The sequence below is a fragment of the Sarcophilus harrisii genome, chromosome 3 (assembly GCF_902635505.1).
Source record: "Sarcophilus harrisii chromosome 3, mSarHar1.11, whole genome shotgun sequence".
Classification (NCBI taxonomy): domain Eukaryota; kingdom Metazoa; phylum Chordata; class Mammalia; order Dasyuromorphia; family Dasyuridae; genus Sarcophilus; species Sarcophilus harrisii.
The window spans coordinates 67,315,445-67,328,165 of NC_045428.1; the positions used below are offsets into that span (position 1 = coordinate 67,315,445).

The following is a 12,721-nucleotide window of genomic DNA, read 5'->3' on the forward strand; positions in this document are numbered from 1 at the left end:
ACTATCTTGTAGGTCCCTCATCTTGAGGCTGAGGAAATTGGGTAGAACAATGATGCCATATTCAAACTGTAGCAATATATTGATTTAAAAAACCACCAATTTGTATTAATTATATTTTATTGTATTTTTATTTATTTTGTTAAATATTTTTCACTTATAGTTTAATCTATTTCAGGCTAGAAACTTCTGACTAGATGATCTCCTTTGATTCTAGGTAGCCAATTTATAGGCAGAGTCCTGCCTATATACAAGTCTAACTTCTTGGTCTAACTTGCCTCATAGCCAGGTAAGCTATTTTCTTTAACAGAATCAATAAATCACTCAATGAATATTTATTATGCCATTATGAAAACAAGATCCTTTCTGATTCAATTCCAGATGTAACAACAGAATTCATAAATGCCTTCTCTTATTTTCTGGGTAGATTTATTCTTAAATTTTTTTATGCTGCATTTACAACTCTATTGTTTTAACTTTGGTAGAGATATTGGTTAGTTAATAATTTTCTCGATATATAACACACACACACATATGTATATGTTTAATTTTAAAGTTAAAGACCTCATAGTAAGTTTTTTTTTTTTTTTTAGTCAAAGAGTTGTTTTGTTTATTGACCTATTGCCATTGGAAATTTTGTTTTTGTGTGTCCAGATTTCTGCATGTCAAGCTGAGTATAATACAGCTTTATTCTATTCATAAACAGTAATTATATATATTACATGCTACATATGTGATTATATAATCACACAGCATAACATGTATATGTAATATATTTAATTGCATATGTACTGTATATTATATATACACAATTGTGTTTTGCTTATTTCGTATATGCATACCTATATATCATACATTATATAATATAGACACATGATAGTATATATGTGATGTGTAGATTTATTAAAAATATAGCCATATATGTATGATATGTTAATATCATAGTGCATTTCTATGATTACGTATAACATTATATACCATGTATCTGCATGTATGTACATGCACATATATGTGCATATTGTATGCTTATATGTGGATGTGTTTTAATCATGCCTCTGATTTTTATTGTTATAAGGCACATTTGTTAAGAAAACTCTTTGTACTAATATAATCTGACACTTTGTCTAAAACTTCTACTCTTTGCTGTCTGGGGCATTGACAAGTTAAGCACATAGCTCAGGTCACATTGCCAGGATTTCTTTGAGGCAGGATTTAAATCTAGTTCTTACGAACACTGAGATCAACTAAGCCATACTGCTTCTCATGACAAATTTTTATATATTGCCTCCTATAGGAAATATTCACCTGCTTAAATTGCTTAAATAAATTAAGCCATCCTAGGTTTTTCTGGGTAATCTTATTTCCTTCTTAAATTATAGACAAACATATTAAATATGAATCATTGTACAGGTTGTCCCAAAAATCTTTGTGTGATTTTAAACTTTGGGGACACAGCATATGATGGCTCTGAACAAGGTTTTTTTTTCCAGTCTTATTTGTTTCCTGGTGTTCTTGTGATTCTGTTAGCTAACTTTATGTTTCATGCCATAAGAGTTTTCCCCCAAGAAATTCTAATAATTTGTTTGCTGCTGACCAACTCAGGACTTTATGGTTTTATTTTCAATTGTTTCCACTCACTCTGTAACTTTAGATCTAACTAGAGTCGTGTTCCTTTTTTTTCCTCCTGGTATCAGAAAGTAAAAAGAGCCACAAATGACCCAAATATTATTTGACCTGTGCCTATATTATGGATACATCAAGATTCATTTCTTTTTTTTTTAAACCAATTTGTCTTGATAGCTAAGAGTTGTTTCACCTATAAATCACCTGGAAGGTAATCTAATTACACTGGAGGGGCTGGTAGAATTAATTCCATCCCACCCTCCCACCTGCACTTCCCATCAAGTTTCCCCTCCATCTACAGCAGCCTGCTCTATGGTCCAGGAACATACAACAGGGAACAGGCTATAGGTAAGTTTGCAATGGATGTTTCCCTAAAAACTGTATATAAATAAATTTTCAACCCTTGAGAGTTTTTTTTAATAACTATAAAGGGACCCTGTGGTAAGTTTTTTTTTTTTTTAATTCAAGTAGTTATTTTGTTCATTGAACTATTGCCATTGGAAATTTTGTTTCTGTGAGTCCAGATTTTTGCATGTTAAGCTGAGTAGAATACAGCTTTAATCTATTCATGAACAGAAATTACCTTGAAGGGAAGAAAAATAAAATGAGCAGCCCAGATCATATTTTTTTGAGCAGTTCTTGTCTGAAGACTATACGTTCTCTTGTGATTTAGGAATTGGCAGGTCTGTCTAGTACATTTTCTCTCTTAATGGGCCTGTGATAGATTTATTTAGGCAGTCAACTAGCATCACTTAAACCTGTTTGCCTCAGTTTCCTCAATTATAAAATGAGCTGGAGAAGGAAATGACAAACCACACCATGTATCTTTGCAAAAAAACCCCAAATTGAGTCATGAAAGTCGGACATGCCTAAAAAAATGACCGAAGAACAACAATGTTTGCTAATTACTTTTCTAAGTGTTAAAAATACAAAGAAATGTAAAAGACAATATGCAAATGTCTATGTCCCTGTTCTCAAGAAGCTCACAGCCTGATGAGGGTGACAACATGCAACAATGGACAAATGATGTACAGAATAAGTTGGAGGTAAGCAATAGAAGGAAGGTAGTAGCATTAAGGGGATTAGGAAAGATTTGTAGAAAGTGAGACTTTGGCTGAGACTTCAAAGTCAGTGAAGGTAGGAGATAGAGATGTTTAGTGGAGGCAGGGAAGGGATAGAGTTCTAGAAACAGGTTACAGCAAGTGAAAATGCCTGGAGTCTTAACTGTCTAGTTCAAGCACTAACCAGAATGTTATTGTCGCTAGATCACAGAGCACATGGGGTAAGACTAAGAAGACTGGAAAAATAGGACATAGAGGATTTTCTATTTGATCCAGATATAGCACTAGAGGAAACCTCAAAAGTCACAGAAGAGGAAACTGAGACCTTGAGAGGCTTCCAGGGTTACATGGATAGTAAGAGGGAGAACAAAGATAGAACTTAGTTTCTCTGACTTTGCCCTGTACCATGATACCTTAATCTTCATTGTTCTGGTTCATGAAATTGCTAGGATCAATCTTGGTTCAGGTGAACAGCTGATAAAACACATAATTTTATCCCTTCAGTAAAGAGATGAGAGTCTATGAATGTTGACTAATATATTCTCTCTCTCTCTCTCTCCTTCTCTCTCTCTCTCTCTCTCACTCACACACACACACACACACACACACACACACATATTTGCTAAGTTGACTTAGCTTAACTAATTTTCTTTGTTTCTTTCTCTCTCTCTCTCTCTCTCTTTTTTTTTTTTTTTTTTTGTTACTGAGGCAAATGGGGTCAAATGACGTGCCTAGGGTCACACAGCTAAGAAGTATTAAGTGTCTGAAATCAAATTTGAACTCGGGTCCTCCTGACTTCAGGGCAGGTGCTCTATCCACTGCACCACCTAGCTGCCCCAATTTTCTTTGTTTCAAGAGAGAATTCATTGGAATAGAAGTGATTAGAATAAAAAAAAAAAAAACCTAAGTTATCACTAAAAAAATTTAAATTTAAGAAAATTGCTCAGGAATGATTTTTAATGAATCTGTTTCCCTTTAAGATAATATTCCCCATGAGAAACCTTGTGGTCACTATGCAGAATGACAGAAGGTATATGTTCAATTTACTATAATCAATTATCCATTAATATATAACTGTTTCCTCATAATACCTTCCCTCCACAGACATATATACAAATATCCCATAATGGGCTGCTGAGTGCCACTCACTCCATATTGTGTACCTTCATTTACTTCCAGTTTTATCCTGTTCTGCCCTTCCAACCACTATCTAATTTTTCACCTTTCCTCCTTAGTCAAATTCCTCAAACTAGAGGTCTGGAGAGCCATTGCTTCCATTTTGTAGGATCACAGATGTAGAGATGAAACAGACCTGGAAGGTCAAATACAATCTGCTCACTTTACAGATGAGGACACTAGGATCTGAAATGCTAAGTTACCTGCCCAGGGTAAAACATTTGGTAAGTGTACAAAGCACAGTTTGAATCCAGACTTTCTGAATCCACATCCAGTACTGTATCCATTACACTAGAGGTGTCAAAAACAAAAAGTTAACTTCAATCAAGTTAAGATGTATTTGGGAGATATTTAGCAAAATAAATAAAAATACAATAGGACAAAGACAATGTTGATATATGGTTTTCTAAATCAATATGCAGTTACAAGGATCCTTAGGTATAGTTTAGTTTCTCTTCACTCCTTCAAATTGAGGCTAAATATATATTTTTAGCACCTAGGAAAACTTTTTAAAAACTTATAATCTCTAGGGAGCCATTTTTCTGTATTCTCAATGTACACAGTAGGTACTTAATAAATACTTGTTGATGGTTTGACTGATTAATATTTATAGAAATATAGCAAATTTATAGGATTCTAAGATTTTTGAAGTGAAAGGGATTTTAGAAATATTTTAATTTTAGCTACATCATTTGCAGTTGAGGAATCTGAGGCACAGTCAAAAAGCATTTATTAAGTATTTGTATATATTGGGCATTGTGTTAAGCACTGAGGAAGTAAAGAAAGGCAAAAATACAATCTCTGCCTTTAAGGAGCTCACTTTCTAAGAAGGAAGACTATGCAAATGTCTATGTACATAAAGATATGTACAGAATAGATAATAAAATAAACTCAATTCATGTCTCTCAATAGATTCTCTTCCTGTTGATTCTATGACTCCAAATTGATATCTGTCAATTTATCACCATTTTTGGACTAGATTGACCAGTGTTCTTAAAAAGATTATAAAGCATCACATTCTGAATTTTCTAGTGCCACAAATTTCATGGTACGAAAAATAATACTCTTTTCAAAATGGCTTTTTTGACTTGGATCAATAATATCAACTAAGGGAAATTAAAGCTAAAAAAAAAAAAAAAAAGTTATTGAGTAAGAAAATTGCCCCATCATTTGTCTTTGTAGGTTGATTCTAGCTGAGAGTCCTGCTCAGATTCATTTATATTTTATCACCAGATTTTATTATTATTGTTGTTTGGAGACTTGGAGGGGGTGTTAGGTTTTTACCCTCTGCTTCCTGGAGCAATTCTCTTGTCCATGTGTCATCACTGGAATACTTCTTTCCTGATAAAGCACTTGAAATTCTTGAAACTGAAACCTTCCCCACACCCACATGTTACATAGCACATCATATCATATCATCATCTTGCATCTCGAGTAGATCTTTGGTAATGATGTATTAGTAATTGGTGTCTCATTATCCTAACTCTCATGGTTAGGTCCCGCCCTCTGCATGAAAGGAGTCTGCTATTATTTTTGCGGTGAGTTATCTGTAACTTCCCCCACCCCTCTTGTTGCTTCTTTGAGCTGGGGTTAAATTCGGACACTTGTTTCATTTTTTTGATGTCTTGTTTATCTTTCCCCATTTCCTTTCATTGGTCCTGGAATGGCAAGGATTTTAGTTCTTTTTACAATGCTGATAATCCTTCTCTGAATATTCTCCAGCTAATTACTCTCCATCCTAAAACTGATGCTTACAACTTGACAAATATGGAAATATGTGTAAAAGGATAGCATATATTTAGTCTATATCAGGTTGCTTGCTCTCTTGGGGAGGGAAGAGGTGAGGGAGAGGGAGAAAAATTTGGAACACGAAGTTTTACAAAAAGTGAATGTTGAAAACTATCTTTCCATGTATATGGAAAAATAAAATACTACTAAAATGAGATGCTTAGAATTCAGTTCACTACTCCATTTATGGTTTGGCCACAGCAGAACTGAGTATTGTAGCAATATCATCTAACTTATTATTTGGGACACTATGTTTTTCTTAATAAAGCCTAGGATAACAAAAGATTGAGTTTGGAGCTGTTGTGGTTTTTTTTTTTTTGTTTTTTTTTTTGGGAGGGAAAAACTGAATTATAGTTTCTAAACAGATAATTACCAGATCTTCATTTCCAAGTCTAATAATTCTCCTTATCTATTTATGCATCTACTGCCTTTTGGACATCTCAAGTTGGCATTTCACACTCAATATGTTCAAAATAGATTTTATTATGTGTCAAACACCTAAGTACTCTTTTCTCTAAAACTTTGTTATTACTGTTGAGAGCATCAACATTCAACATTACTGTTGAGAACATTCTCCTATCCAATCACCTGAACTCAAAACATGCACCTCATCCTTAACTCTACACTATCATTCTATGTATCCAATCTGTTACCATATTACATCATTTTTAATCTTCACAATATCTGGAGCTACTCTCCTAGCCTTTTCCCATCATTCAAACCAGAAGTCAGATTTCCCAGTGGAAATCTATTTCTTCTCCCCTCAAGGTATATTTCTGGGACAAAATCACTTCATTTTATCCAATATTTTTTACTGCTTCCAAATTAAATCAAGGATTTTTCTTCCTTTACTTAATTCTTTTCTTATCTTTCTCAACCCCCTCCCCCCCCAAAAAAAACCCTTCTTCCTAATTTCCTTATTTACTATTGATAGCACCAGTATCCTTCCAGTCACTCTAGCTCACATATAACAACTTCAACTCCCTACTTTCTTTTACTTCCTCTTCCTTTCCTCCTCCCAACATATCTAATCCATTGCTATGTCCTCTTAATTTCAAGTCTGCAATATCTTCTCTATGTTCCCTTTCCCCCTGACACTGTAACCCTTTGGTGTAGCTCCAGTCTTAGAAATGGGATTGTGGCAGTATGACCACTTTAGGCAACTACCAACTAAATTTCAAGCTTTTCTGTGAACTTTTGGAATTTTCTGCTTTTGATTAGTCTTGTTACAATTTAAAAGCAAGGTCAACTCTCTCCTTTTACATCATAAATGACTGAGCATGTGATATATCCAAGAGCAGGTAGTTAATAGCTCATCCAGAGCTAGAATTCAGAATACCTCACTCCCAGACCAGAATTTTTTCTATTACTACATTAGTCAATCAGATGTGTTTTCATCTTATACATAATTACAAAGCACACATGTTGAACTTTTTCTTAGAGATTAGAGATAGATAGATAGATAGAGACAGATAAATAGAAAAGGGTAGGTAGACTGATAGGCTTCTCTGTGTGTATGTGTCTCTGTCTCTATCTCTCTCTTCCTGTGAAATGTCATCGAGAAAAAAAAGATTCTATAATAGTAACTATTTTGAATGTATTCCATTTTGGTCTGTTTATTGTCCTCCTTCTAGTTTTATTTTTAATTTTTTAAAATTTTTAATAGCTTTTTATTCACAAGTTATATGCATGGGTAATTTTACAGCATTGACAATTGCCAAACCTTTTGTTCCAATTTTTCCCCTCCTTCCCCCCACCCCCTCCCCCTAGATGGCAGGAAGACCAATATATGTTAAATATGTTAAAGTATAAATTAAATACAAAATAAGTATACATGTCTAAATCGTTACTTTGCTGTACAAAAAGAATTGGACTTTGAAATAGTGTACAATTAGCCTGTGAAGGAAATAAAAAATGCAGGTGGACAAAATTAGAGGGATTGGGAATTCTATGTAGCGGTTCATAGTCATCTTCCAGAGTTCTTTTGCTGGGTGTAGCTGGTTCAGTTCATTACTGCTCCATTGGAACTGATTTGGTTCATCTCATTGCTGAAGATGGCAGGTCCATCAGAATTGATCATCATATAGTACTGTTGTTGAAGTATATAATGATCTCCTGATCCTACTTATTTCACTCAGCATCAGTTCGTGTAAGTCTCACCAGGCCTTTCTGAAATCATCCTATTGGTCAATTCTTTCCAAACAATAATATTCCATAATATACGTAAATCACAATTTATTTAACCATTCTCCAGTTGATGGGCATCTACTCAGTTTCCAGTTTCTGGCCACTACAAAGAGGGCTGCCCCATAGTTTTATTTTTTAATGTCCTGAGATAATCTGGCTTCTTTGAATCTCTCACCAAATTTTAGTAAATATTTTTTCTCTTCTACATGAGAAGATATCATGTGTAATTTCTAAGAACCATCTCAATAAGATAAGTGAAACAAATTTATGTTTAAAAGTAGTGTTGACTTTGAATGCTATATCTTACTGCTTGGCAAAGAGATTAACATTTGTTGCCCAAAATGATTAAAAGGGAAATATTCTTTGTGTTGATTGATTTATGCTGAATGAGGTTTTACAGAAATGTTCATAATGTGTGTGAAAGTCTGTTGTTTTACTCATCTACCATTTTTTTCGTTTAAATAAATCAACCTGTAGTCACTTCAAATGTGGCACATGCCTTCTCATTTTGATGGTTTCTTTTAATTTGATATTGATTTTAGTCTTTGAACTAAGAAGTCAATGGCTGACTGGTATCAGGTCAGTAACTAGCATTTCCCTATCTGCTTAAACATCATTTTCATGTTCATGATGCCTTTTATTGCTCATCCTGTTGGTATCTCAACTTTCTTCTTCAAGAAAATATGCATGATATATAGGAATGAACTTTTAATATAATCTTTAAGTTTTGGTAATATCAAATAATGTTTTCCAGTATATTTTTTTCATTATCTTCTGTCCATTTTTCTATAGATCTCCCTAAGATTTAAAGTAAATGTTGATTTAATTCATTGGGTCTCAAAATTGTGTTCTTAATACAATTTTTCTACCTCAACATCTTTGTATTAGATCTTTTGCATAATATGGCTATTGTTTGTCATAAATGCTATAATATAGAAGTGTTCCAAAAAATAATGCCTTGTTGCTTTTGTATGCCCAATAAAACTAACATCATTGACCACTATATTTGCTTCTTTGAGATAAGTATATGAAACATTCTTATATTTAGCTGTAGCTTTCTTCTTTCTTCTGGTTCATTTATATTGGAAATGTCAGTATTTATATGATTCATTTTCTCCAATAGCATGTCCACTTGTTGGTCATGGAACAAGGATTTCACTTATAGATTTCAAGCATCAATAACTAACGTTTATAGATGGTCTAAAAATTACCTCATTCCTAGTAAACTGTGCCCACTTTCTCATCAGTCTGTCCTAATTACTACAGAAGAGAAAGGGGCCAATATGGGACTATTTGTCATTACCTGACTGTCTTTGTTTCATGAGATACTATAGACAAATAATCCATCACCAAGTGATTAGTCTACTATTCTACCAGTGATAAGTTTCTGTATTTAAATAGATTGATCATTGAAAAGCAGACATAATCTGTTCTTGGGGCCATACTTAAAGACTTTCCAGCATGGTCCAATCTTTTAGTCATTGTCCTCTGATTAGAAATCCTTTGAGAACTGAAGGTCACTTTTATGTCATGGGGAGGCATTAGAAAAGGTTTTGTGCAGGATTACAAAGACAAACACTGTTATCCCTGTCTTTGAGCATTACATTGTCCTGTGGGGATGGAGGCTGGTATCAGAAAAAGCTTTATGGATGAAGTGAAATATAAGCTTACCTAAAGAAAGATGAGGATTCTGGAAGATAAGAAGGGGAAATGTGAAGGGGGAATGTGAATACCAAAGGTGGAAGATGGAACATCATATATGAGTCTGCTGGTAGTCAAGTTCAGCAGAGTAAACAAAAGGAAGAGAATGAAATAAGGCTGGAAAGATAGATTAGAACCAAATTTTGAAACACTTTAAAAACTCAGCTGAGAAATTTGCATTACATCCCAGAAGCAATAGGAAGCTGCTGAAAGTTTTTAAGCCAGTAAGTAATTCTGTCAGATCTTTATCATAGGAAGAATATTTTGGTCATTGTGTGAAGAATGGATTGAAGGAGGGAGAGGCTGAAACAGAGATACCAATTATGATGTTGTTACAATAGTCTGTGCAAGACGTGATGAACATTTGAAGGAAGGTTTCAGCATCATGTAGAGAAAAGTGGTTAGATATAAGTGATTATGGTAGTGGGCTAAACAGAACTTTGCAGCTGATTTCTATGAAAAGGAAGAAGTAAGAATGACTGTGAGGTTATAAACATGGAATGACTGGGACGATGGTGCTTTCCATAGAAATAGAAAAACTAGGAAATACTGTAGATTTAATGGGAATGATGAGATATATTAAGAGATATTATAACGATAACTTTTCTTTTCTATGTGTAATTTGTTCCTTTGGCACAGTTCCTGGTACATAGTAAATGCTCAACAAATGCTTATTGACTTGTTGATTCATATTTCTGAATTTCCTCCCATTGTAGTAAAGTTGTTCTACTTCAAAGTGATTATGTGACATGAATAGTAGGGGGCAAAGTGTAGAGCAGTGATGTCAAGAAACCAACTTAATTAGAAAAAATTAGGCCTAGAAATAAAACTTTTGAAGAAAAACCCCAAAAAAAAACCCCAAAAAAATTCTTGTGGAAAGCATGCCTTGTGGGAAGCCCCAGAACAATGTCCATATTCCAGATGAATTTTTAAAGAAATTTCCATTGAATCTTTTCTGAGAATGTTCAGTCTCTTACTAGATCAGAACTCAAAAAAAAGATATTGATGGGACTTTGTACCAGGTAGAGATATTCCTTTCCTCCTTCCTGCCCTGCCTTGGCATTTCCTCCTATAGGAGAACCATCTGCCCAACCAAATTGCTTCCTCACCTCTCTCTAGAATGTCCCTCTCCAAGGTTCCAAAATCATCATGCACCTCTCTCAAGTTTTGTCTACCTTTCCCCTTCCTTCCTCGCCCCTAGAAGAATACCTGCAATATTCCTTTCAGCATTAAAACTATTATACATATTCTTGTGAATCCCTGACTTAAGTAGTCCTATCATATACAGTATGCTAGAGTTAGCTCACCATGACTCAAATTGATAATTAAAATTTTTAGTATAAGCATTTATAGCTTTGAAATATAATATCATACAAACCAGGTCTTGATTTGTTGTTTTGATTTTTTAAGACTTAAGAAGGTGATGATAATGAGGGGGGGGAGGGGGAAGCAATGGATAGAAGTCAGGGAGGGCCAGTTGTTAAACATTTACCTCCATACTTCTGCATGTGAATTATGTTGAATCAATAGTAAAAGTAGCTTGCTGCCATTGCTGTCTCCCCAAACCCAGAAGTTAACATAGCTCCCTCCAATCCCTAAAATTTTCTGATTTTCCTTTCCACTCATATTACTATTCATAGCAATTGGCAAATTCCCCTTCCATTTTTCTGGTACTTACTGAAAACTAAGACAAGGCATCTTACTCAGAATTTTCTCTAAGGTTAATTAACATGCAGGTTGAGGAGGAGCATGTAGGTTTCTCCTTGCTTCCCCCATGCCATTTTCAGACCTTTTTTGCACTTATTATAAAAAACCCTCCCACAAAAACTTCTTTTCATCCTTTCAATATGATTCTATCCTCCCCAGATTCTTGTTGCTTTTATCTGCAGATTCCTAGTCACTCTTGCGCCGTATCTATGATACAGTCTTCATTTACCTATTGTCTCTTTTGGTACAAACAATTAATCAGCAAATATCTATTAAATTGTTATGTTCCACACACTACAAGCAATGGGGAAATAAAGACAAAAATGAAACAGACATGAGGGACTGTCGATTTGCCAATGCAAAAACTCAGGATAGAAAACATGTCATATATAATAATAATAAAATGATTGGTTTGACTGAACCAGTTCCTCAACTGCCCAGTTCTCATGACCTCTGTCCCAGGACTACCTCAAGCATTCCCAGTAGTGGTTATACTTGGGTTTCCCCATTTCTCCCAAGTTATCCCAGGTCCTATAATTCTCAGTTGTAACTCCATCCTTTCTCATAACGTATAACTACAACTGGAAAATCTGTAGTTTATCCAAAGCATTGGTATGTTCAAGCTTTTCTGCACCCTCTCTTCTGCAATCAGCTTCTTCCTTTGCTATAAGAGCAAATTAAGCAAAAAGAGCAGATTAAATACTAAAACAAATTAGGCCTAGAAATAAAACTTTTGAAGAAAAACACAAAAAAACAAACCAAAAAAATTCTTGTGGAAAGCATGCCTTGTGGGAAGCCCCAGAACAATGTCCATATTCCAGATGAATTTTTAAAGAAATTTCTATTGAATCTTTTCTGAGAATGTTCAGTCTCTTACTAGATCAGAACTCAAAAAAAAAGATATTGATGGGACTTTGTACCAGGTAGAGATATTCCTTTCCTCCTTCCTGCCCTGCCTTGGCATTTCCTCCTATAGGAGAACCATCTGCCCAACCAAATTGCTTCCTCACCTCTCTCTAGAATGTCCCTCTCCAAGGTTCCAAAATCATCATGCACCTCTCTCAAGTTCTGTCTATCTTTCCCCTTCCTTCCTCGCCCCTAGAAGAATACCTGCAATATTCCTTTCAGCATTAAAACTATTATACATATTCTTATGAATCCCTGACTTAAGTAGTCCTATCATATACGGTATGCTAGAGTTAGCTCAACATGACTCAAATTGATTGTTAAATTTTTAGTATAATCATTTATAGCTTTGAAATCTAATATCATACAAACCAGGTCTTGGTACAAAAAATATTTAGTATTTAATCTGAATTTACCTAACGTGCCAAACAATACCAAGGGGTAATTATAGTGAGAATTGTCTTTATTCTCTTTGTTTCCCTGCCCCTTGTTACCAATCCTAAAGTTTTCACTTTTATCTTGTTACTACTATATTGTAGTAGGTGTTACATTAGTAACCAGCCAATCAGGTAACC

General features: G+C 34.5%; 1 protein-coding gene across 3 annotated transcripts in view; it reads left to right on the plus strand.

The window, feature by feature from the left end:
• Positions 1–212: 212 nt before the first annotated feature.
• ABCA12 (ATP binding cassette subfamily A member 12) overlaps positions 213–12,721 on the plus strand; it is a 243,352-nt gene continuing 230,843 nt past the window's right edge. For all 3 annotated transcript variants that reach the window (XM_031958095.1, XM_031958097.1, XM_031958096.1), the window contains exons 1-2: positions 213–286; positions 1,798–1,968. The gene's annotated coding sequence lies outside the window, so the exon portion shown is untranslated. The remainder of the gene's footprint in view (positions 287–1,797; positions 1,969–12,721) is intronic.